Source organism: Staurois parvus, unplaced genomic scaffold (assembly GCF_062004578.1).
Source record: "Staurois parvus isolate SC_StPar_1 unplaced genomic scaffold, SC_StPar_1.0 ptg000153l, whole genome shotgun sequence".
NCBI lineage: Eukaryota > Metazoa > Chordata > Amphibia > Anura > Ranidae > Staurois > Staurois parvus.
In genome coordinates, this window is record NW_028317949.1 from 21,170,173 (window position 1) to 21,196,901 (window position 26,729).

General features: G+C 41.5%; 1 pseudogene; it reads left to right on the top strand.

The window, feature by feature from the left end:
* The first annotated feature begins 2,072 nt into the window (after positions 1–2,072).
* LOC149463741 (glutamate decarboxylase 1-like) lies at positions 2,073–26,729 on the top strand (annotated as a pseudogene).

The window sequence follows — 26,729 nt, forward strand, 5'->3', positions numbered from 1 at the left end:
CAGCTAAAGACCTACAGAAATCTCTGGCACATGCTAACATTTTTGTTGACACATCTACAATAAGGAAAACATTAAACAAGAATGGAGTACATGGGAGGACACCACGGAGGAAGCCATTGCTGTCCAAAAAGAATATTGCAGCACGTTTGAAGTTTGCAAAAGAGCACCTGGATGTTCCACAGCACTACTGGCAAAATATACTGTGGACAGATGTAACCAAGATTGAGTTGTTTGGGAAGAACACACAACACTATGTGTGGAGGAAAAAAGGCCCAGCACACCAACATCAAAACCTCATCCCCACTGTAAAACATGGCGGAGGGAGCATCATGGTTTGGGGCTGCTTTGCTGCCTCAGGGCCTGGACGGATTGTTGTCATTGATGGGAAAATGAATTCCAGAGTTTATCAAGACATTTTGCAGGAAAACGTACGACCATCTGTCCGCCAGCTGAAGCTCCGCAGAGGATGGGTGATGCAACAGGACAATGACCCAAAGCATACAAGTAATTCAACAAAACAATGGCTGCAACAGCACAGAATACGCCTTCTGGAGTGGCCCAGTCAGAGTCCTGACCTCAACCCGATTGAAATGCTGTGGCATGACCTTAAGAGAGCGATTCACACCAGACATCCCAAGAATATTGCTACACTGAAACAGTTTTGTGAAGAGGAGTGGTCCAAAATTACTTCAGATCGTTGTGCAGGTCTGATCTGCAACTACAGGAAACGTTTAATTGAGGTTATTGCTGCCAAAGGAGGGTCAATCAGTTATTAAGTCCAAAGGTTCACATACTTTTTCCTCCCTGCACTGTGAATGTTTACATATTATGTGCAATTAAACCATGGCAACATCTAATGTTTGTGTAGTATTATGTTCAGCAGACTGTGTTCTTCTATTGTTGTGACTTAGATGACATTCAGAGCACATTTTTGTGCCCATTTTTGTGCCCAATTCATGCAAAACTCCACGTAATCCCAAGGGGTTCACATACTTTTTCTTGCAACTGTGTTTTATTTATTTTTACAAACTGTTTTTTTTTTCTCTCTGCAAGGAGAGAGGGTGAGATGCAATGTATCTCTCTCCTCCATTCAGAAATCGAAAAAAAAACAAGGGGGTGGGCTTCATAGTGATTGATCACTGATAGCAAATCAGAGGCTATCATAGCAATCATGTGACCTGGAATCGGGAGTCCCAAAGCCTAATCATTAGAACAGGACCCGGTGATCTCAGTGACACCCCGGTTTTTGTGCTGGGAGTGCGCTGTGCGGCACGCTCCCATTACAAAGACAGGTACACAAATATGTGGCTCCTTGGGAAAAAAAAAGCCCAGTTATGGGAGGCTGCATATTTGTGATGTTGGCATCAAGGGATGTTAAACTTTAAATGGAACTGTACTGCACCTGAGTGCAACAAACCAAAAATGCAGTTCATTGTTAATTATTCAAAGCAAGCTCCTCCAATCCCTCATTTTGAAAAACACCCCCTGGTATTTCTGGCAGTGGCTATCTTGAGTAAGGGCAGATTATTCATGTAGCTTTTACTTTCTGGAATCCATCTGCCCTTAGCTCAGGCATTGGCTGATCTGAGAACCCTCTCTCCCCTCCCTGAAGACTCCTGGGATGAATGATATAATTTGCCTAGGCATGGAAAACAGGAACTAACTGAAGAAAAGAAAAAAAAAAGTTTAAAACCAGTAAATGTGTAGTACCCTCCTAGTTTAGCTAGCGGAGCTAGATCCTAATGGTTAGACAGGAGCTGTTAGCAGCTCAGGTGTAATAGCCAGTGAGTTCAAATTGTGCTCAGGGCTGAGATACTCTGCAGGCCAGCCCCTGTGGAATTTCCTCCTGCTCTGAGGCTTTTGGAGGCAATGAGTGGATCTGTGGAGTGGCTGGCTGCACTCTTGAGGGACCTCAGCTAATCTACAATGGCAGGCTTGGCAAAGGGCTGGGTCTCCCTTAAATGTGTAGGATCCTGCTCAGTGGCAGAGGAGTGTGTATGGAGAGAGTTGGGTGGAAGGAGGGGGGGAAGATGTGAGACAGAGGAAGGAGGCTGCCGGAAAGGTCTAGTGGAATGAGGCCTGCCTACGAGCCTGAAGCTGGATGGGAGGAAAGCTTGGAACTCACTGGCCCTCTGAGCGAGGACCACCTGTATGGCAGGGAAGGAGCAGCCCAGCTGATAGGCCTGATAGCAGCAGCCAACCCACAAATGGTACAGGAGAAGATCTGAGTGAGTACACCTACACCCCTTGGGCGGATAGGGGAAGGAGCACTCTGGGAAACCAGATTAGCCCCCTACTAGTGACTGTTCATCCCTTCTTTTTTTTTTTTTTAAGGGACAGGAACCAGATCCCCCTGCTCAGGAAAAGACCTCCATAATTGCTAGGTGAAGAGAATTTCATCTAGGATCTGGGGTGGTACATCAAGAAGATGCTGGCTAGCTCTCCAACAGAGACTGTGTTGCAGAAGAGAAGCTGACTAGTTCTAGGACATTTATCCTCAGTTGTCGGTTTCCTTGGGCATCCTATACCTCCCTTACCCTATCCCAGTTCTAAATACTCAAACAAAACAATAGCCCCAAGACTGATTTTTGACTCTGGAGTAAGCTTGTGTAGAAGTTTCAGATTGCCTGGCTGTGCAGAACTATAGGGGGACCCAAATATTCTAGCAACCCCCAAGGGGGTAGTGCTACATATGATATTCTTTCCTATCTATTTACTAATGCTAGCAGCATAAGGATTAAAAATAGTCCATGTTTATTGAGATGAAGTTCCACTTTAACACATAGTAAAAACATACTTTTTGGTAATTGCTAAGGTAATAATTTGAAACAGAGCTGTCTTTTCAGCTGGGAAGGCTGCCGTCTTGGCCTCTGTTTGGTCTGCAGCTACTGTGGTGTTGCACGTGTGGTCAGTTGCGGCACTAGCTATTTGATGGTTTGACAGTTTGGTTGGATGTGGTGGTTGGCATTTCTGGTGTGCTGCGAATGTGGCTCTTCTTTGAAGCTATTAAACTGATGGATTTAATGTCACTTTAAGATTTTTTTTTTCTATAATTATGGATTTTGTTTTTGTATCTGTAATATACTTGCTATATTAGTCATTATTGCTTTTTTCTATTTATGTTTAAAAAGAATGGTTAGAAGTACCATAATTGAGATGTAAATAATGGATATTTCTTGATATTGTACCATTCAGAAAATGTCTATATTCTACTTAAATGTAACCTAGGTGTATAGGAAGAGGCATACAGTCCTTCAGGTTGAACAGTCTTGAGCTGCAACAGAACACTTGTCCCAGGAGATTCTTTAGGACAAGTACATCTGAACATGCATACTTTAGCCGGCAAGGTTGGGACACCCTCTCCAATGATAGCGGCCAGTCTGAAGTGGAAGTGGGTGACAGTGGCCTTGTGGGGTGGGAGGGCAGGTGCACTTTGTCCCTTACTGTTCTGCAGGATACTCCTTTTTTTTATTTTTTGGGACCTCCGCCACTTCTGGTGTTTAATGGCAAAAGCCAATCGAGCTCTATGGTGCCGGGCAGTGAACACAGGGCTTACTAGAGGATGTCGGGCCCTCAGGCCACCCTCATGAAGTCTGTTTCTGATTGTTTGGTCAGAGACATTCACATCAGTGGCCTGCTGGTGGACATTTTGTAGGGCTCTGCTATTGTTCATCCTCTTCTTCCTTGCACAAAGGAGCAGAAACCAGTCCTGCCGATGGGTTAAGGACCTTCTATGGTCCCTGTTATTAGTGATGGTGAAAGAAAATACCACATTTTGGGTTGTCATCAGAAATATAATAGATTGGGAATCTCTCTTGTATTAAAAAAACTATAGACTCCAGAGAGAGATATCATTTTACCCCTGTACAAATCATTAGTAAGCAGGGACGGACTGACCATTTGGAAACTCGGGCACTGCCCGAGGGCCCGGGGTCAGTAGGGGGCCCCATGAGATGCCCCTGGTACCTTTTTCATAGGCTTTTGTGAGTTTGGGCAAGGACACAGGGGCCCCATGATCCCCTATTGCCCGGGGGCCCCATGAGTTGTCAGTCTGCCCCTGTTAGTAAGTCCACATCTGGAATATGCAGTTCAACTTTAGGCACCAATTCACAAAAAACATTGGGGAACTGGAGAAAGTAAAGAGAAAGGCAAGCAAACTGATAAGAGGAGCTCAGCTATGAGGAAAGATTAGAGGAACTGAATTTATTCTTTCTTGAGAAGAGAAGATTAAGGGGGATATGATCAGTGGTTCCTATAGTGAACTCTGTGTAGAGTTATTCACCTTGAGGTCATCACAGAGGACAAGGGGGCATTCTTTCTGTATATGGAGATTACATTTCCTTTTCTCCAGACATAAAGGTTTCTTGACAGTAAGAGCTGTGAAAATGTGGAATAGACTCCCTCAGGAGTTGGTTCTGGCCAGCTCAGTGGATTGCTTTAAAAAGGCCTCGATTCTTTCTAGGGTGCACATAATATAACTGGTTAGTAAAATTTTATAGGTAAAGTTGATCCAGGGAATATCAGATTGCTTCATGGGGGATCAGGAAGATATTTTTTCCCCTGCAGGAGCAAATTGGATCATACATTGCTGTTTTTTTTGCCTTCCTCTGGATCAACTGTGGGTGCAGGACTATAACTTTTTTTCTTTTTGTTCTTTAATGGTTGAACTGCATAGACTCTTGTAGTTTTTTTATTTTTTCAGGCAGACTAACAATGTAACTATGTAATCTTCGAATGGTGGCATGTGTTTCCCTTAATTTGTACAGATTTCCTTTCACTTTCTGTGTTGGCTATTGGACAGGGAGTGTAGTTAAATTTCCTAAATGGGGCACAGATGTAAAATAACTGACAGAGGATATAACCCTCTCTTATTCTATCCAAAATGGAGGGTCAAAGTTTTTTAATTTAATTTTTTTTGTCTTTTTAGTTTTGATTTAACACCCATCTGCTCCCTCCACTCTGACCACTCTGAACTGAGCATTGGGGGTTGGGGCAGCTTTACTTTATGGAATGAAATGTATACTTATTTCATCTGTGTCCCATTATAGCATTTTTTTTACCTTCAAAATTTATAAAAGTTTTTATATATTGATATTTATATGGTTAATCATTTAAAAAGCAGGAGGAAATGGCTAGGGGAGAAGGGGGAGCAAGGGCTTATTGGGGATTGAATTAGAATTGAGAGCAGGTGTCTAGCACAACCATTGCCCACAACTAGTTCAAAACCTTGTCTCCACTTGAGACAAAAATCGTGTGTGTCTGTCTGTCTGTCTTCTTGTTACTGCTACATTTTGAAGACCATTATTTGTTTTCTTATTTTACACTCAGAGGAAAAATGATTGTGTCTGACTTGGAAGAGAGAATACTAAGAGAGAGAGAGAGAAGGTGAGAAACTAAAACTCCGTATTGATCTTTCAATCCCATCAATGCTATGGGTGAGGCTTCCCTTGGAACACAAAGCCATGACTGCATTCAGAAAAATTTCATAAGTCTGTACTACAAATCTATCTAAAAAAATGTATAAATGTTTTTATAATCTTGGAATAGACACAATGCTTTTTTGTTCCATTACATGATATGACTTCTCTTTTCAGGGACATGTTCCATTTTATGTCAGTGCCACAGCTGGGACCACGGTGTATGGAGCTTTTGATCCTTTATCAGAGATTGCTGACGTTTGTGAGAAGTATGTACTCTGGATGCATGTTGAAGTAAGGTCTTTGTCCTTTTTTTTCATTTTCCCTAGTAGAATTAAAACTTCAGATGTGTTCTGCCTGATATAGCTGACAGTGAGATTGCCTGATTGTCAAAATAGACTGCTAGAATTTCTTCGGTTGTACTAAACAATATTCTGTTAGCCTTACTCTGTATTGCTTTGCCTTTAGACATGCAACAAGATTGCTATACCTCTGAAAGGCTATCCTCATTTGGATTGCTTTTAAGATGGTGTTTGACAGGCAAGGAGGAGATGTTTCCTCCATTCTACCTGTTTTAACCCCATAAACGCTACATTGCAACTGTGTGAGTCACGTTCAGTGGCACTACTGCCCTCCAAATGCAAGAAGGGGGATCATTTTCTTAATGCAAAGCAGCACAGCTTGTGAACATCTCAATCTGCTGCGTTTACAGCCTGGGGGATGGGGGGGGGGGGAGGGGATGCGGCAATTTTGCAGCTTAACAGCATGTTTTTATTGACTCCCAAGCTGCAAGTCCAAATGGGTGCTAAGGCCTAGTTTACATTTCTGGCATGGAGGAGGGCAGGTGGTAAAAACGGGATTGTGAAGGGTTTGTACAGGGGTACACCTGCAGTAGGCAACCCAATCAAGTTAATTGGGCAGCACCGCGACCAAAAGCAATGCAGGCTGTTATGGTGCAGCATTTAGGAGTTAACAGGCAGTGAAGAGGCAAAATAACGCCTCCTCGCTGACTGTCAAAAACACTTTTTGAAAAGTGATTCACTGCAGACTGCTGTTCAGGGCTAGCTTTAGTGTAAGTGAACCCTTAATGAGTCTTGCTGGTTTGCTAAGTTCCCAACTGTGACAGCATGTGCTATACGCACAAAGTAAAAGGAAAAAAACTCTGTGTGTGTGTGTATATATGTATGTATATATATATGTGTGTGTATATATATATATATACAGTTGCAAGAAAAAGTATGTGAACCCCTTGGGATTACGTGGAGTTTTGCATGAATTGGGCATAAAATGTGCTCTGAACGTCATCTAAGTCACAACAATAGAAGAACACAGTCTGCTGAACATAATACTTCACAAACATTAGATGTTGCCATGGTTTAATTGCACATAACATGTAAACATTCACAGTGCAGGGAGGAAAAAGTATGTGAACCTTTGGACTTAATAACTGGTTGACCCTCCTTTGGCAGCAATAACCTCAACCAAACGTTTCCTGTAGTTGCAGATCAGACCTGCACAACGATCTGGAGTCATTTTGGACCACTCCTCTTCACAAAACTGTTTCAGTGTAGCAATATTTTTGGGATGTCTGGTGTGAATCGCTCTTTTAAGGTCATGCCACAGCATTTCAATCGGGTTGAGGTCAGGACTCTGACTGGGCCACTCCAGAAGGCGTATTCTGTGCTGTTGCAGCCATTGTTTTGTTGAATTACTTGTATGCTTTGGGTCATTGTCCTGTTGCATCACCCATCCTCTGCGGAGCTTCAGTTGGCGGACAGATGGTCATACGTTTTCCTGCAAAATGTCTTGATAAACTCTGGAATTCATTTTCCCATCAATGACAACAATCCGTCCAGGCCCTGAGGCAGCAAAGCAGCCCCAAACCATGATGCTCCCTCCGCCATGTTTTACAGTGGGGATGAGGTTTTGATGTTGGTGTGCTGTGCCTTTTTTTCTCCACACATAGTGTTGTGTGTTCTTCCCAAACAACTCAATCTTGGTTTCATCTGTCCACAGTATATTTTGCCAGTAGTGCTGTGGAACATCCAGGTGCTCTTTTGCAAACTTCAAACGTGCTGCAATATTCTTTTTGGACAGCAATGGCTTCCTCCGTGGTGTCCTCCCATGTACTCCATTCTTGTTTAATGTTTTCCTTAATGTAGATGTGTCAACAAAAATGTTAGCATGTGCCAGAGATTTCTGTAGGTCTTTAGCTGACACTCTGGGATTCTTCTTTACCTCATGCAGCATTCTGCGCTGTGCTCTTGCAGTCAGTTTTACAGGACGACCATGCCTAGGGAGAGTAGCAACAGTGCTAAACTTTCTCCATTTGTAGACGATCTGTCTTTCTGTGGACACATGAACATCAAGGCTTTTGGAGATACTTTTGTAACCCTTTCCAGCTTCATGCAAGTCAACAATTCTTGATCGTAGGTCTTCTGAGAGCTCTTTTCTGCGAGGCATGGTTCACATCAGACAGTGCTTCTTGAAACCAGTAAACTCAAAACAGGTGTGTGTTTTTAAGGGCAGGACAGCTGTCAGCAACACATCCAATATCGTCACACTGATTGGAGTCAAGGTTGGCTCACTCCTGGCTCCAATTAGCTCTGGGAGAAGTAATTGAGCTAGGGCCTCACATACTTTTTTTCTCCCTGCACTGTGAATGTTTACATGTTATGTGCCATTAAACCATGGCAACATCTAATGTTTGTGTAGTATTATGTTCAGCAGACTGTGTTCTTCTATTGTTGTGACTTAGATGACGTTCAGAGCACATTTTATGCCCAATTCATGCAAAACTCCACGTAATCCCAAAGGGTTCACACACTTTTTCTTGCAACTGTATATATATATATATATATATATATATAGATATATATATATTTTCTCCCTTTTTTTTTTTTTTTTAATATTGCATTGTATTGCATTGCAGGCAGCTTGGGGCGAGGGATTGTTGCTCTCATAGAAACACAGAATAAAGCTGACTGGCATTGAAAGGTACTAAAAACGAACCTGTTATTAGACTTCTGTATTCGTTTTTTGGGCTCATTGCTAATGTTTTGCTATTTCATGCCAAGCAGGGCCTATTTCCTAGGCCTTTGCAGCACTATTAATATGTAATATAATATGAAGCAGCTGTAGCTGATTTTTAATTTTTTTTTATTTTTGACTCATACCATAACTTTTTAACTATTATTTTATAAGGGCTGATTCTGTAACCTGGAATCCTGACAAGATGATGGGTGTACCCTTGCAGTGCTCTGCGATCCTCATTAAAGAAAAGTTAATTTTTGTAAAATGTGCTGCGCGTTTTGCAACTTAAACAGCATGGATAAAGAAGAAAGACTGTGATCCAGAGACAAATGGCAAAACCTGCTTGTACTGTGGCACAGCATAAACATTTGTGGCTTTATGATGATCAAACAATTTATGCACAAGTACAATAAAACAATTTTCTACATAATTTTGAATTACAAACCCATTCTCTTTCAAAAAAGTATATTAATTGCAGTATGGATAGTTAAAGTTGCAGCTATTCTACAAATTGTTTTTGTTTTTAACTTTTTTCATGTTCCTGTAAATTTTCCACCATTGTGCAAAAATTCTATTTAACCACTTGCCTACTGGGCACTTTTACCCCCTTCTTGCCCAGGCCAAGATTCAGCTTTCAGCGCTGTTGCACTTTGACAATTGCGCGGTCATGCAACATTGTACCCATATGAAATGTTTATCTTTTTTTTTCACACAAATAGAGCTTTCTTTTGGTGGTATTTAATCGCCACTGGGTTTTTTTATTTTTGCTTTCTATTCTAACATTTTGCAAACGGGTAACTGTGTGTTGATGAGGCTACACTGATAGGCAGCACTGATGGGCTGCACTGATGAGGCGGCACTTGTGGGAATTGATGAGGAGGCACTGATAGGTGGCACTGCTGGGCACTTTTGGGGCTGCACTCATAATCAGGGCACTGATAATCAGTGCCCTGATTATCAGTGCAGATGTCCTCTGTGACACTTGCTGGTTAAAGTGCTGCCAATAACCAGCAACTGTATTTACTTTTGTGATCAGTTGTAAAAAGTGGGGTTCCCCCTAAATTCCTACCAGACCCTCGAACTGAGCACAGGCCTGGCAGGGCAGGAAAGGGTGGGATAGGCAATTGAGCATGCCCCCTCCTCCCTGCGGCTTACCAGTCCACATGCCCTCGGCATTGGGACAGTTTCCCCATGCTGATGGGGACAAGGGCCTCTTCCCACAACCCTGAACATGTCTCCACTGCTCTAGAGTCCAGTGGTAGTGAGCTTTACACCACTGTATCTGACGCTTTGTATTGCACTTGGTGATGTAAGGCTTGGATGCAGCTGCTTGGCCTTGAAAACCCATTCCATGAAGCCCTCTACGCACTGTTGTGCTAATCTGAAGGCCACATGAAGTTTGGAGGTCTTTAGCTATTGACTGACAGTTGGTGACTTCTGCGCACTGTGGGCTTCAGCATGCGCTGACCCTATTCTGTCATTTTACGTGGCCTACCACTTCATGGCTGAGTTTCTGTTATTCCCAGTTGCTGCCACTTTGTTATAATACCACTAACAGTTGACCATGGAATGTTTAGTAGCAAGGAAATTTCACAGACTTATTGCACAGGAGGTAACCTACCACAGTAATATGCTTGAATTCACTGAGCTCCTGGGGGCAACCTGTGCTTTCACAAATGTTTGCAAAAGCAGTCTGCATGCCTAGGTGCTTGATTTTATACACATTTGGCCATGGAGGTTATTGGAACACCTTAATCCAATGATTTGGAGGTGTGTCCCATTAGTTTTGCCAATATAGTATGTATGTATATATCTCCTACAGAAAACACAATTAAATGATTGGACTGTAGATGGCAGTAAGGCTATGCTCACCAGCAATGCTGCCTGTAAGGGATGTAAATTCAGTTCCTCGACATGTGCTGCAGATAATTATGGCTGGTTCCTTTTTCCTCCGTTCATAAAATGGAGTCTGAGCTCCCAAAATGCACCGGTTTACTTTTCTTTAGAACGAAGGAGTTTTTTTATTAAATCCAAACAGTCTCTACTCTCTGTAAGACAGTGAATTTATTTATTGCAGACTGAATTTCCCTGTTGGAGGCAGAACATCCCACTTCATTTCTTCTAAAGTCATATTTTTTTTCAATTTCAGGGTCTTCTGCAAGCTTGTAACCAGATGTGTGCCAATTATCTCTTCCAGCCAGACAAACCATATGATATGACTTATGACACTGGAGACAAAACTATACAGTGTAGTAGCCATGTAGATAGCTTTAAGCTTTGGCTTATGTGGAAGGCAAAGGTAAGTGGTCTGTATAAGGAAACTCCATCTTTGTGATACTGCTACTGTATATGAAGTGAACAGGAGCTTTCATAAACTGTAATTGAACCATTGCAACTGTTCAGTTGTTAATTTTTATTTTTGTAACATTTGCAATAGCTTCTGTTGCTCTATCTCTTTATTGAATATATAGGATTGTACACTTTAGCATAATTCTATAACTTATTGAAAATCATTAATAGGTAATTAAAATTATTAATAACTGTAAACTAGTGTTAGGTGGGTCTTTTCACTATTGGTCACTACACCCTGCACACATCTTTATTAGAAACAACATTCATACAAATAAAGTACCAAAAAATGACTTCACGTTTTTGTTTTGTTTTTTTCCCCCCATATGAATTTAAAATGAACACAATTGTTTTCAATCCTTTTCCATCTGCTTTGTTTAAAACATTCCACAGCATTATGCCTTTTGCTGCAGATATGTTAAATGACACGTCCTTTAGACCAGGTTCACATAGCAATGGAAAGCACTTTACCGTTCCCGCAGCTGTCTGTTGCTGGTTGAGGTTGGGGGCAGTGTAGTGCACAATTCAGCACATTACATGGCAACCCCCCCCTTTTTTTTTTTTTCCAAATCTTTTATTTGAAATGTATAAAATGTACACTTTATTCATGGAAATGTACATCAGAGTGATATGCTGCAGTGCAGTATATTGCCATGCATTTCAGCGTGCTGCATTTTATTGCAGCATGCTGCAATGAAAGGGTTAATGTGTAGGTGGGGCAGCACTGGTGCAGTCCGCAATATACTGTATATCTGAATGTTTGTGGCCTTAAGACTCATCCCAATGTGTATGCATGTTCCTTGGTACTTATCACAAAAGGAACATACAGTATGTAATGTAACAACCTTGCTTTTAATGGGAGCTCCCCCTCCCTCACTGTAATATGCTACACTTGAAGCTATCCGCTGGATGCACTGTATAGCATACCACACCACCCCCTTTTTTATGTGGCATTGCCATGTGCAAAATATTTTGCATTTTAAATGAATACTAGAACAACCCTTTGCAGTAGTAATAAAGGTCAAAGACATGTAGACATATGGGAATTTCTAGGACTTGCATCCCAGATGCAGGAACAGCAGCCACGTGGCTCTTGACAAAGTCCTCCCTAGACTCCTTGCAATTGGCAGCAGCCGCAGGTCTCTGTGGCTCCCAACAGCCAGGTCTCCCCAGCAGCTCTCTTAGAAGACAACAGGGCCCTGATTCAGTAAGATGTGAGTGTAATAGCAGAGACTGACCATTCAGGCAGACTCCGGTCAATCAATCAGTGGTCTGACCAGCGTCTAGCAAGCTCATTAACGAGCGTCTACTGACTACTTTGCCATTAGTGAATGAGGTATCCTGTCTGGCACATTTTTAGGTGCAATACCGGATATATTCGCTAGATGGCGCACAAGCGCGGGCTTTATTAACATTGGCATCTTTCTGATAGAAAATTCTAATACAGCTGTACTATTACATTCTGAAAATTCTTTTTTGCTATTTTTTTTTGGCTGTTTCTCCAAAATGATCAGGAAAGTATTGCATTTACTAATGAATGTCATACATTTTATTTTCAAATTTTTCACACTTATATCTCAAATAATTTATATACTTCTAATTTCCCAATATAGTTATATATCTTCATTCTCTTTAATCACATAACTATTCTATGTTAAAGACAAGTGCAGCGCTATAAATGCATGTGATCAATAATGAACGCATGTAAAAACCAAAAAGTGCAAAGAATTGCAATAATGATGTAAACTGGTAAATCGTGCTAAAATAAGTTCATAGAATCATTCCTGAATAATGGAATGTCCTTCGTGTGAGAGTACCAACTCAGAGAGTGCCTATGAATGGCACGTGTGGTCTCTCCGTGACGGACAGTAGTGCATGAACTCGTGAAAGGTAAACCACCCTTGGGACTGGTCTACACTCACCAGAAAAAAAGTATTAATGTGCATGGGTTATACACATCGCACATCTGGGGGTGCAGCGGTATGCTGGCAGCTATGGGTTAGTCATCCAGCTCCATCCATCCATCCATCAGGGTGGGTGCCCAAATGGTCCGGGGAGGAATTAGCTCAGCCACAGGAGCCAGAAAGGTGCTCAATAGTGTAGTACACTGTCACAGGGGTGGATGACCTTTCACGAGTTCATGCACTACTGTTCGTGGTTATATTTATCTTGTGTAATACCATTTTACTAGTCTATATCATTTGACCAGCGCTCGCTTTATCATTTTTAAACAATGTAACTATTCTACATTATAGCTCAAACTGTGTTTCCCACAGTGGTTTAGTGGTTAGAGCTCAGAACTTACAGCACTTGGGTCATGGGTTCTAATCCCAGTCTTGGCAACATCCCAAAAAAATGGAGATCAATTTTCTGGGTTGTGGCAGGAATATTGATCAATCAATTATGATTTTGCCTAGTGACTAGAAAGTGGATGAATGTTACTTGCGTACTGTTCTTCTGCCAATTAGGTCATGTGCAAGTTTCATGCCGTGTATATTTCATTGTAACTTTTTTCTCTTTTAAATCTGTCTCCTTATACAACTTGACCCCCTCCCCCACCCCATCATCACCTGTCCCATATGCAAATCTATGGATCACCGCCCCACTCTTTAACTATCTATTTACTGATCAAGTGAATGTGTCTCATTTTCTATCAGCTACAGCTCAGATCTCACATTATTATACAATTGCTGATTGTATCTCACCACTAGTCTGATTGAATTCACAATTCCTGGTCAGTCCTGTTCCCTGACCTCTAATAACCTTTAGGGCCAGTTCACACTACATGTGTTTCAGTTGCTTTTTCAGCATCACAAACGCACAGAAAGAAGGTTATATGGTTGTCAATGTCATAGTTCACATCAGCGCTGCATTGTTTCTGCACAGAACTGTACTGGAACACATTGAAACGTCCTTGAATGTACTAAAACGCACATGTCCCTAACTACATTGAATACAAAGAAAATAGAAAAAAATAAGTGGAAGGGATACAAAAATGCAATGTAAACATGTCCAAAACGCATCCAAAATGTACTGGAACACACTAAACATGCATGCCAAAAGGGCATGAAAAAAACCCATCAGGAACACATCTAGACTGTTTCTATAGTGTGAACCAGCCCTTAGGACTTGTTCACACCATTGGTGGTGCAGAAACGCATGCAAGAACACACATTTTCCAGCACAGCAAAGAAATGCAATGCCCTATGTAGATGTGCGCAGGTACCATGATGAAAACGTTGTTGCACCTACACACGTCTATTAAAAACAGCCCCATTCACAGCCACAAATACGCATGGCACCACACTACTGTGCGGTTAGGTGCGACACACTTGGAAAATAACATAAAAATAAGCCAACATGGCTAAAACATATCTTGAAAATATGGGGACTCTGATATCCGGCGACAGTCCGTTCACGAACGAGAAGCAATTCTGCACCCTAAAACCAACATAGAGGAAAGGGATGGTCAAATTGCTGTGCTGCTTCCAAACCACCTCTGGCATGCCAGGGTCATTATGCAGGTCCTCGATGCCAGTTCTTGCCTGCGGCCACAAAATATCCACTGGCCACAAGTGAAGGTGAGTGGAGGACGTGAAGGTGGATTTCTACCAGCTTCAACCGCAAGCAGTACCACTCCTGAAAAATGAGAGCAAATAATCATTGACACGTCATCATGACAGTCAATTCTCAGTGCAGGCTATCTAGAGTGTCTTTCCTTTTTAACCATTTCAAGAGTTTAAGGAAACATTCTTGGAGCATCTACTGTGTTTGGAAAGGCCAAAGGTCCCCCCCTCCCCCAGGCACACTAATGCTTATGCAGGCCATAGACGGGGAGAAAAACAGCCGATTTTTCTTTTAAAAAATGAAAAATCGGTTGTTCAAGCGGCCGACGTTACCAGCAATGGTAAAAAAAAAATCGGCCGATTTTCATCCCGTCTACAGCCGGCAAAAAGTGTCCCTGCAGAGAGCTCCGCTATTTCTTTGACAGTTCTTTGACATTTATAGCGGTTGCAACAATGTATTTGTATCCATTTCGGATACAGATGTTTTTATTCGGAAACAAATAGATACAATGTTGCAACCGCTGTAAATGTCAAGGAACTGTCAAAGAAATAGCGGAGCTCTCTGCAGGGACATTTTTTGCCATACTGGAATTCCTCTCATTTTTCATCCTTCCTCTTCCTCTTCTTCTTCCTCTTCTTCTTCATCATCATCCTCTTCTTCCTCTTCATCATCTTCTTCTTCTTCTTCATCATCATCCTCTTCATCATCATCATCCTCTTCTTCTTTTTCTTCTTTTTGTCTTCCTCTTGCAGGTCACTGCTCATGTGCAGATTTTTTATCAGTAAAAAAATCGGCCGATTTGCCCATCATTGCCGCGAAAATCGGCCGATCGGCAAATTCGGCCGTTTTTTTCCAACTTTACCGAAAAAAAAAATCTGCCAAAATACCGAAAAACGGCCGAACAAATAGCCCACTAACGATCCGAAAATCGGCCGATTTTATTTTCGGCCGAAAAATCGGCCGATTTTCGACCCATCTATGGCCTGCATAAGATATGGTGTGGCCCTAGGGTCAATGTGTGTTTAGAATACTTCCAAAATGCACATACAAAAACACTCCATCCAAATGCATGTTGCATTTCTATAGCATGTTAAACAGAAGAAAAATGCACTTCCATAATGTTAACATGCGCAAGTAAAAATAGACAAAATCCACATCCTTTTATTCTGGCTTCACATACATGCATTGTGGTCTAACACCGCACTCCTGGGCAAATCACATGCAATTTGTGTGCGTTGCAATTAGAGACAAACATTTTGCACACCTCAAATTGCACCGCATCCGGGCCAAAAATGTGCAGGACCCTTTTTCAGGGTATGCACATGGGTGTGAATAGGCATGCCATCCAATTTGGCAAATCGCAATACGCTGTGTACCAATATTGGTGTGTTGGTAACTTCACCTAGAAAGCCGCAGCAGGTGGCATGAAGGGGTTGCGGTTGTGATGCGGTGCAGCGCTTGCACAGAAAACACTGCAAATTTCACATCGCATCTGTGTGACACCAGAATGTGCCAATATGTGGCTTGACAAAGCACAGTGGTCAGTGCAGATTATTTTCAATCCATGTTTTTTTACACTTTTCATTCACTGGTTTAACTCAGGTGATCATTAATCACAATTATCTCCGGAGATCACATGCAGCCCCTCAACCATCTACACATATCTCTGGAAATCTATACAGATCTCCTTGAAAAAATGTCTCCTCTCCTCTTCGGAAAACAATTGTCCTCCACCTCATAAACAGGGGGACAGAGAAGACTTCTCCTTGATAACTAAAATCAGATGAATTATCTGTGCTTAATAAACATACACCAATACTGGAAATGCATTGTACTGTCCAAGGCATTGCACACGAACGCATTGCACACTAGAAATGTCAAATGCGTTAGTGTGTACAGTGCATGAGTGTAAAATGCTTTAGTGCACACTGCAGTGTACAACGCATTGCACACTGTAATACTCTGTACAATGTAATACCGTGTACACCCACACATTGTAGACTGTAATGCACTGTACTCTGTCATGCAGGATGGAGCAACGCATTGCACACTGTGATACCGTGTACACCCACACATTGTAGACTGTAATGCACTGTACTCTGTCATGCAGGATGGAGCAACGCATTGCACACTGTGATACCGTGTACACCCACACATTGTAGACTGTAATGCACTGTACACTGTCATGCAGGCTGGAGCTACGCATTGCACACTGTGATACGCTGTCCACTGTCATGCAGAATCCAGCAACGCATTGCACACTGTAATACCATGTACACCAACACATTGTAGAATGTAATGCATTATACGCAGTATACATGTCCAGATATTCAAAGATTAGCCATGAAGGCCTAGCTGGTTACCTATTTGGCGACCGCAGATAGCCGAATAACGCTACACTGCATCCAGGCAGCTCTGGGAGGGTGTCATATGACATCCTGGCAGAACGCGCTCTCCGTGATTGCTGTGTCCTAAGGACACAGCTGATCACGTGATGTGGTAAAGACCAATCACAGTGGCTTTTTACCATGTGATCAGCCATGTTCAATGACACGCTGATCACCGGGAAATGCATTTGCCGGGTCTTGGCTGCACTTTCATCACGCTGTCAGAATGTGTGGAAAGTACTGCCGAGAACCAGCAGTTATCAAAGCAGGGGTCGGCCCCGATGATCAGTGCCCACCAGTGCCACCCAACAGTTCCGCCCACCTGTGGCCAGCAGTGCCGCCTCATCAACGCACATCAGTGTTGCTAAATTACCAGTTTACCAAATGTTATAATATAAACAGCCTTTTATTCATTATGAGCTATTTTGTGGTTTATCGAGCAAAAAGTAAAACTCACAGCAGCAAGTCAATACCACCCAAAGAAAGCTCTATTTGTCTGAAAAAACTGATACAAATTTAAGATGGGTACAATGTGGCATGACCGCACAATTGTTATTCAAAGGGTAACAGTGCAGAAAGATGAAAATTGGCCAGGACAGGAAGGGGGTAGGAGTACCCAGTAGGCAAGTGGTTAATATAATTGACCCATCAATACCCAGGAGCTAATGTACAGATAAGTAGCATGTGCACCAAGTGAGATTCTGCTAGGCCCCACCCACAAAATTACAATTACTTGTCCCTCACATGTTATAAACATATTTGCAATGGCCACAGTTACTTTACATATAAGGATCATCTCCTCAGTTGAGAACTGTGCTCTCGCCATGTCCAAATGCCAATAAAGTTATCAAAATTTTCAACCAACACAAAACCTCCAACAACTTCTCATCCACTTACACTCCCCACAACCACTTCCGGGTGCGCGCGCACGTGATGACGGACTTCCAGGAGGATAGCTGCTCGTGCGCCATGGGGGACACCTGTTTGGCGTTTATTTGTGCACGATCGCTCATTTCTATGCACGGCTATGATAGCTTTCGCGAATGTGTGTTTTAGTGATTTTTTTTCTTTTTAAACCTTGGCTAATATATCTTTGTTGCCAAAGGCCAAAAATCAACATACAGTGGGGACTATTTTATTACTGTAAATCAAATTGTAGAAAACCTGTAGCTGGCTGCACAGTGAATGTGACATATTCATTAGTACATAATATTGTGGTGCAAGCAGGTTTTTTATTTTTTTGTTTGGTTTTGAAAAAGCCAGTTTGCACCCACTTGCATATTCACGCTCTTACAAGCTACATTTGAGCAGATTATATAAGTATACAAAGTAACTATTAAGGTTGTTCATATATTGAACATAAAATAAACACAAAAACATCGGTGAAACATTTATTGATCAAATATATCTTCATTTATTTGGTCAGCAGGAACAAGTAGGTACAGTCAATATCTTGGTGAGTCACAAAAATAGGATTGATGTGGCAAAAATAAAACACTCCTGCTCATAAGAGCTTACAATCTAAAGATACTTCTAATGAACTGTGTGTGCTCAGGTTATAGCAGGAAACAAAGGGGAAGATGAATCAAGTAACATTTTCGTGCACATAAGGTTTACTTACACAATCATTTAGTATAAAGATCCATTCACAAAAAAAGTCTACACATCAAAATATAAAGAAAAGACATATGTGAAAAACCCCTCCCACCTCTACAAATCCCCTCCCACCTCTACAAATCCCCTACACATACATTTGTCAGCAGGTTTGTAAGAAAAATGCATTGGAGTCTAAATAAGCAAGCAAAATTAAAACAAGAGCAGATTTTAAACAAAACGATTGACATGTGTGAGGCTTTCAATGCAAAGAGAAAAAACACAATCATTGTGCAATAACACACAAACACACTTTACAAGGCCAAAAATATGCAAACATTTCCAGCCCACTTCCAAACACAGCCTGAGTGGTGTCTGGGGCAATTCAGCACAAAATCTCTTCCTCCCCCAAACCACTACAAGCAAGGACTTAGTCACAAACCACCCGGCCTAGTAACAGGCCAAATCACTCCCTACTGCACGTCTTTATATAAACTAGGGTGCATTTGGAGCACGCCAAACAAGGCCCCACACCCAATGAAGCCACACCCACCACTGACCTTAGTTTGGTCAGTGAAAGTGTTTTCACCTGATGAATCCGCTTCCTACCTGCATTAACCCTTGGTATACAGGCCCCACAAATCAGAAAGATATATACAGTGAAATGTACGTGTGCAGCATACAACAGAACATTGAGCAGGGATGTGAAAGGGAACCCCAATTGGAACCTTTATTGCTACTATGGTCACAATTCCCTCCAGATTCTCACATGAGTTAAGACAGTCACATGACCACATCTTGTATGCAATACTGAAAATGACAAATCGATTTGACTAGTATGGTGAATTTCCCATCAATTGGTAAAACACTCCAGAAATCAAACATCACCAAACATTACACTCTGGGCAAAGCTGATTTACAAATCATGCAACTTACAGTAAAGTTGACCATTTCAATGCAATTTTCAAGACATCTGACACAGATCTCTATGCAAATTGCCACTAAAGTAGTACATGTACTACTATAGAAATCAGTGTTTGAAACGCACCCATGTGGTCACTCTAATAGCAGACAATAGGGTGCGACTTTGCAGACGATTTACAGCTTGCATGTTGTGCAAATCACATGCCAAGTCCCACTCAATGAGCACGCTATTGGAGCGTTCATATTGTTGTGGTTCAAACTTGGTAGGAGCCGCAAGTAATAATAGAGTAATGAATACACTACTTTTCATGCAATTTGCTGAGAGATCGATGTCGAATGTCTTGCAAATTGCACTTGAAATCACCATGTACCCCGACTTTGAAATCATGCAACTTCTATGCAAGTCACATGATGTGACTGTGGTGTCAATAACACCACTTAGAAATCTGCTTTAATGTGACCGGGTAGCCCCCAGTAACATTGTTTGCGATTGCCATGCAATTGGCATGACAGGCGACTTGCAAATCGTAGACCAAGTCGCACCCTATTGGCCACTGTAGGCTCTGTTCACATCCAATTGGATTGTGAACTCGTGCAACTTCACTGTAAGTTGGACAATTGCCGCATCGGATTAGATGTGACAGTGGTGTTGGCCCCCAGTAACATTGGGTGCAATTTGCCATGCAAAGAGCAAGCTGCTGGCCATGCCAATCACATGACAAGTCACATCCAGGGTGTGCAATTTCAGGTGCGATTTGTGCATTGACATCGTACCTGATATTGGATATAATGAATGTGAGTGTATTAACATACACCATTTGTTGCAGCGAGAGTTCAAAGGTATTTGAGAATTGTGGCCATTTATTAGCAATTTAACATCTAGACTCAAATAGAAATCGCAATGCTACACACAATTGAAAACACAACTAGTTAGTAATTCTCTAGAAAACACATTAAAATTGGCAACTTAAAGAGTAATTTTCAATTGCATATAGTGTGAGCGAAGCAGGAAAATCAACAAAGGAAATAAATCTTTGAAGGCGTGCGGTACCTGCCTGCTGGGATAAGGGTCTGCTATGCATTTGGGGGAAAAATGCACGCCAGGATTTGTGACAAGTTTGATGTGTGGATTCACCAACCAAGTCTTTTCTCTCTCGTTCACTCTTCTGAATGTCTCTCTTTATCACTCTTCAGTATGTATCTCTTGCTCACTCTTCTTTGTCTCACTGGCTCGCTCTTCTCTCTCGCTCACTCTTCTGAATGTCTCTCTTTATCACTCTTCATATGTATCTCTCGCTCACTCTTCTTCGTCTCACTCTTCTCTCCTCTCTGTCAGCTCTTTGCTTGCCAAATCCTTCACAAAAGTGGGTGGAGTGTAAACCATCATTATCAAATCTATTAGTGATTCAGGCCCTTATCTTATCCCATTGTATGACATTCACATAAGGTGCAGCTTTGAAGGTGTTTCAACAGACAAGGCCTTATTCTAATTCACATTTTAGGGATCATTTAGACAGAAAGCAAAGATGTTGCCAGAATATGTATGTGAAGACAGCCACACACGGAGATCATGCTACTACCTCGCCGGGGTTGGGATTCAAACCAACAACCCTAGAGTTATGAGGCAGTAGTGCTAACCACTAACCCACGGAGCTACATTGCTAACCCAGCCTGTATTTCTGTGCTGTGAATCAATCCTAGGTCCCTGGGCATGGTCAGTATAACTAGCCAGATATCTCCAATGTGACACAAATGTTGTGCTATGTTGCCAATTCAGATGTATGTTGGTTCTATGTATCCCAATACAAAGGATTGCAATACTAATACAGGCGTACCTCGGTTTACCAACGCCTCAGGGAACGTCATATTTGGGGTACAAATGTCAAACCATTTCAGTTAATTGGTCTGTTTACAAATGTTTGAATAATTTGGTATGGGCATGTGGCCTGGTATGGTTCAGGAGGGGGGGAGGCACTCGCTCGTCATCGTCCCCCCCTTTCCTGACCTGCCGGGCTGCATGCTCGGATAAGTATGTGTTATGGATTTAGGGGGGTACCCCATGCTGTTTTTTATTTAATTTCAGCGTGGAGTTACCCCTTAACATCCATACGAGACCCGAAGGGCTTAGTATGGATGGGAGGGGGGACCCCACGCCAGTTATTTAAAGAACTGTTTATAAATCACTGCAATACTTTGACATTCAACTGTCAGTGGGGAAATCCGCCGACAGCTGAAACATGAGCGCTGCATTGGTTTTCATTACTAAAACGCCGCATGAGTTGATAACATAACTCATGCGGGATTGTAGGAGCGACAGCCATGAGTTAATGTTTCATCTGTCAGCGGGGTTCCCCACTGACAGCTGAATGTAAAATAATTCCCTTTATTGCATAAATAATAAAAAAAAAAGCGTGGGGTCCCCCCTCCCATCTGTACCAAGCCCTTCGGATCTGGTATGGATATTAAGGGGGAACTCCACGCTGGAATTAAAAAAAAAACCAGCGTGGGTCCCCCTCAATATCCATACCAGACCCTTATCCGAGCATGCAGCCCGGCAGGTCAGGAAAGGGGGGGGACGAGCGAGCGCCCCCCCCCTCCTGAACCATACCAGGCCACATGCCCTCAACATGGGGGGGGGTGCTTTGGGGCAGGGGGGCTCCCCCCCCCAAAGCACCTTGTCCCCATGTTGATGAGGACAAGGGCCTCTTCCCCACAACCCTGGCCGGTGGTTGTGGGGGTCTGCGGGCGGGGGGCTTATCAGAATCTGGAAGCCCCCTTTAACAAGGGGGCCCCCAGATCCCGGTCCCCCCCCCTACGTGAATGATTCCGCGGTACACGGTCCGCAGACTCATTCACAAAAAAACTAAGTGTGGTGTAAAAAAAACACAGTACAGGGTCTTTGACAAGTCCTTTATTAAAACAATGTCCCCCGAAGTAGATCCAACGTCAATCGCGGCGGCGGCGACCCGAAAAAAGGAAAAAAAAAAAAGGTTCCGCTCCCGTCCGAGGCTTCCAGCCTAGTGAAGAAAAGCCTTTACTTATCTGATCTTCCACTCCCATAGGCTCCTTCATGGAGTTAGACCGTTGGTACAGCTCTTCTCCCCTACAGTCTGTCAGTCCAAGGTCCTCTGTCATATATGAAGACCGATGCCCTGCACAGGACAAGAAGACTTCGAGGGATTTTTAGTCTTCCTAGATTTGGACTTAAAAATCTTACACCGGTTTCTCCTTCGATGCAGTGTTAAAGCATGTAGAAAGGTGATTAGTGGTTTTTGTAACAAATCTATAAAAAGTAGATCTCTTCCCAATATGTTCACAAAAGTGAAAATACACTTTAAATGTAAAATTAACCATAACCATTTTCCTTTGACATGAACTATGGACGTTGCTTTGAAAGCTATAAAACACTTTTGAAACTAAAATGGATATATTTTGTTTTATTATTAATTTGGGTTTTGCGGTTTTTGTTTTTTTTACTTGAAGGGTACTTGCGGCTTTGAGCTCCAAATTAACAAATGCTTTGAAAATGCAGAGTACTTGTACAAAAAGCTTAAAACACTGGAGAACTTTGAACTACTTTTTCCTGATGAGGTAAGAAGCCAGCTATTAAATATTTAAATATGTACTTGCCTATTTTTACTCTAAACATTTTGCTTTGTCTAGCTTGATTCTTCATAGTAGGAGATATTTCCAATGCATAAATATTACGGTGTCATATACAGTTGCAAGAAAAAGTATGTGAACCCCTTGGGATTACGTCGAGGTTTGCATGAATTGGGCATAAAATGTGCTCTGAACGTCATCTAAGTCACAATAATAGAAGAGCACATTCTGCTGAACATAATACTACACAAACATTAGATGTTGCCATGGTTTAATTGCACATAACATGTAAACATTCACAGTGCAGGGAGGAAAAAGAATGTGAACCTTTGGACTTAATAACTGGTTGACCCTCCTTTGGCAGCAATAACCTCAACCAAATGTTTCCTGTAGTTGCAGATCAGACCTGCACAACGATCTGGAGTCATTTTGGACCACTCCTCTTCACAAAACTGTTTCAGTGTAGCAATATTCTTGGGATGTCCGGTATGAATCGCTCTCTTACGGTCATGCCACAGCATTTCAATCGGGTTGAGGTCAGGACTCTGACTGGGCCACTCCAGAAGGCGTATTCTGTGCTGTTGCAGCCATTGTTTTGTTGAATTACTTGTATGCTTTGGGTCATTGTCCTGTTGCATCACCCATCCTCTGCGGAGCTTCAGTTGGCGGACAGATGGTCGTACGTTTTCCTGCAAAATGTCTTGATAAACTCTGGAATTCATTTTCCCATTAATGACAACAATCCGTCCAGGCCCTGAGGCAGCAAAGCAGCCCCAAACCATGATGCTCCCTCCGCCATGTTTTACAGTGGGGATGAGGTTTTGATGTTGGTGTGCTGTGCCTTTTTTTCTCCACACATAGTGTTGTGTGTTCTTCCCAAACAACTCAATCTTGGTTTCGTCTGTCCACAGTATATTTTGCCAGTAGTGCTGTGGAACATCCAGGTGCTCTTTTGCAAACTTCAAACATGCTGCAATATTCTTTTTGGACAGCAATGGCTTCCTCCGTGGTGTCCTCCCATGTACTCCATTCTTGTTTAATGTTTTCCTTATTGTAGATGTGTCAACAAAAATGTTAGCATGTGCCAGAGATTTCTGTAGGTCTTTAGCTGACACTCTGGGATTCTTCTTTACCTCATGCAGCATTCTGCGCTGTGCTTTTGCAGTCATTTTTACAGGACGACCTCGCCTAGGGAGAGTAGCAACAGTGCTAAACTTTCTCCATTTGTAGACAGTCTGTCTTACCGTGGACACATGAACATCAAGGCTTTTGGAGATACTTTTGTAACCCTTTCCAGCTTCATGCAAGTCAACAATTCTTGATCGTAGGTCTTCTGAGAGCTCTTTTCTGCGAGGCATGGTTCACATCAGACAGTGCTTCTTGAAACCAGTAAACTCAAAACAGGTGTGTGTTTTTTAAGGGCAGGACAGCCGTCAGCAACACATCCAATATCATCACACTGATTGGAGTCAAGGTTGGCTCACTCCTGGCTCCAATTAGCTCTGGGAGAAGTCATTAAGCTAGAACCTCACATACCTTTTCCTCCCTGCACTGTGAATGTTTACATGTTATGTGCAATTAAACCATGGCAACATCTACTGTTTGTGTAGTATTATGTTCAGCAGACTGTGTTCTTCTATTGTTGTGACTTAGATGACGTTCAGAGCACATTTTATGCCCAATTCATGAAAAACTCCATGTAATCCCAAGGGGTTCAAATACTTTTTCTTGCAACTGTATGTCTCTTAAGTACTCTATGTAAATACCTTGTGTCAGGAGGTTTTAGGAATATAAAAGTGAAAAAAAATCGGTGCATGTACTTGCACAGCATCTGCTTCGTGTGCTAATTTCGGTAACTGTGCTCTTCTACCCATCTACATCCTTGCAAGTTTGAATCCTCATTCCAGTCACTGGAACATTTTCCCATGTAGAGGCTGATTTGGTAAACAGACTTGATTGTATATACAAATTGTGGGGATAGTCCCTTTTTTAAATTATCCAATCATGTGCAGCTGAAATAAATGAACAGGAATTTTGCTTTTCACATGCTTGAATAATTGGACTTTCTAGCCTCCTTTAGTAAATTGCCCTCCAATATGTCTCTTTCAACTATGACAACTATAACTTGCTTACTAAACATGTACAGTTTGTTACATTCCGAATTGAAATTTGAACACAATTTTTCATTATTCAAAGATTCGGATGTATCCAAATTTCTGAATTACAATAGTAACAAATTTCAACGAATCTGAAATAACGAAGCAAAATTTTGTCTGAAAATCACATTTAAAAACTAAATAAGATTGGACAATACAAAATATAAACACATTCCTGGCTATTGCAGATTTTCTTCATAGACTATGTGTATTAGTGTTGGAATATAGCTGTCATACAAAATTCGATTTTCGAAAAGAATATAATAAAGCCATCTTCCGAAATTGTAATTTTAAAGAATCAAGTAGAATAAAACAGAACAGAAAATAAAAAAATATAATCAAATAGAAAAGAGACAAATAGACTAGAGTAAAATAGAATTGAGAATAAAGGAATAGATTAGAATAAAACAGTCTTCCGAAATTCTAATTTTGACTGGAATAGAATCAGCTATTCACAATGGGTTTGGATGGATTTTATATTTTCTTCAAATCCGTTGGAAAAATTCTAGTCCGGCTAAAAAACTAAACTAAAAAAACAAACTTTGTTGCAAATGCAACAAAGCAAAATTAGTTTCTTTAACAAATCGATACAAATGAAGCAAATGTTTTCATTCTGCACATGCTTATTGCTTACATAACTAGAAGAGATTTTGATTATGTAATTCTCTTTTCATGTCATAGCCTGAGCATACTAATGTTTGCTTCTGGTATATACCACACTGTCTCTGTGGAATGCCAAGAGAAGGAGAATGGAATGCAAAGCTGAACAATGTAAAGTTCTTGATTTATAAGATGGCTGTCCTCTTATATCAACAGTTAACCTAAGCTGAGTCATTGTGGTAGCTGAGCTACCATGCCTCAAGCAGTAATCTACAAATCTCTACATTTTTTTTAAATTCCTTTTGAACTTAATGTTTTTACTGATTTTGTTGTTCAGTAATTCACCTTTTTGTATTTGCTTTGAGGGTTTATATGTTAACTTTCCCTTCCAACTTGTTTATTTACCAAATGATTTGGCAGCATCACTGCTGTCCAGTTAAAGGGGTGCTGACTCTATGCCAATTCTGAAATTCATCAGTTATTGGTGCTACTGAGAAAATGTAGTGTTGCAAACATTTATTAAAGTTGAACCTTCTACACTGTAGATATGTGAATACTACCGGATGGGGCTTATAATATTAGTGTCACTAACTCCCTAATGGTAAAAAGTCATACCCCCTCTGTTAAGCCCTCTCAAATCTGATTATGGATGAATTTTTAGAACTGGTACATCGGGTAACAAGGATAAAAATTATGCATCCCTAAATTCCACTGTTGTCTGTAGTTGGGACTCACAGACATAAACAAAGACTAAACTTAGGCCTAATTTACTAAACTGCTATTTTCTTCCATATGATTGCTGAAAAGAACACTTTGTTCTAGTTTATTAAATTGAGCCTTTTGCTATTTGAATGGGTTAGTTCCTACTTTAGACACTCAAATTTGCTCAGGATTCATGTTTTTTTTTTTCAAATGTATAGGTTACTGCCAAAATTAAAGCACGGATGATGGAAGAAGGCACTGCTATGGTCAGTTACCAACCTCTTAAAGAAAAGCCTAACTTCTTCCGAATGGTGTTTTCCAATCCTGCTGCTGATACGACCGATATAGATTTCCTTTTGGATGAGATTGAACGGCTGGAACAGGACTTGGAATTATGA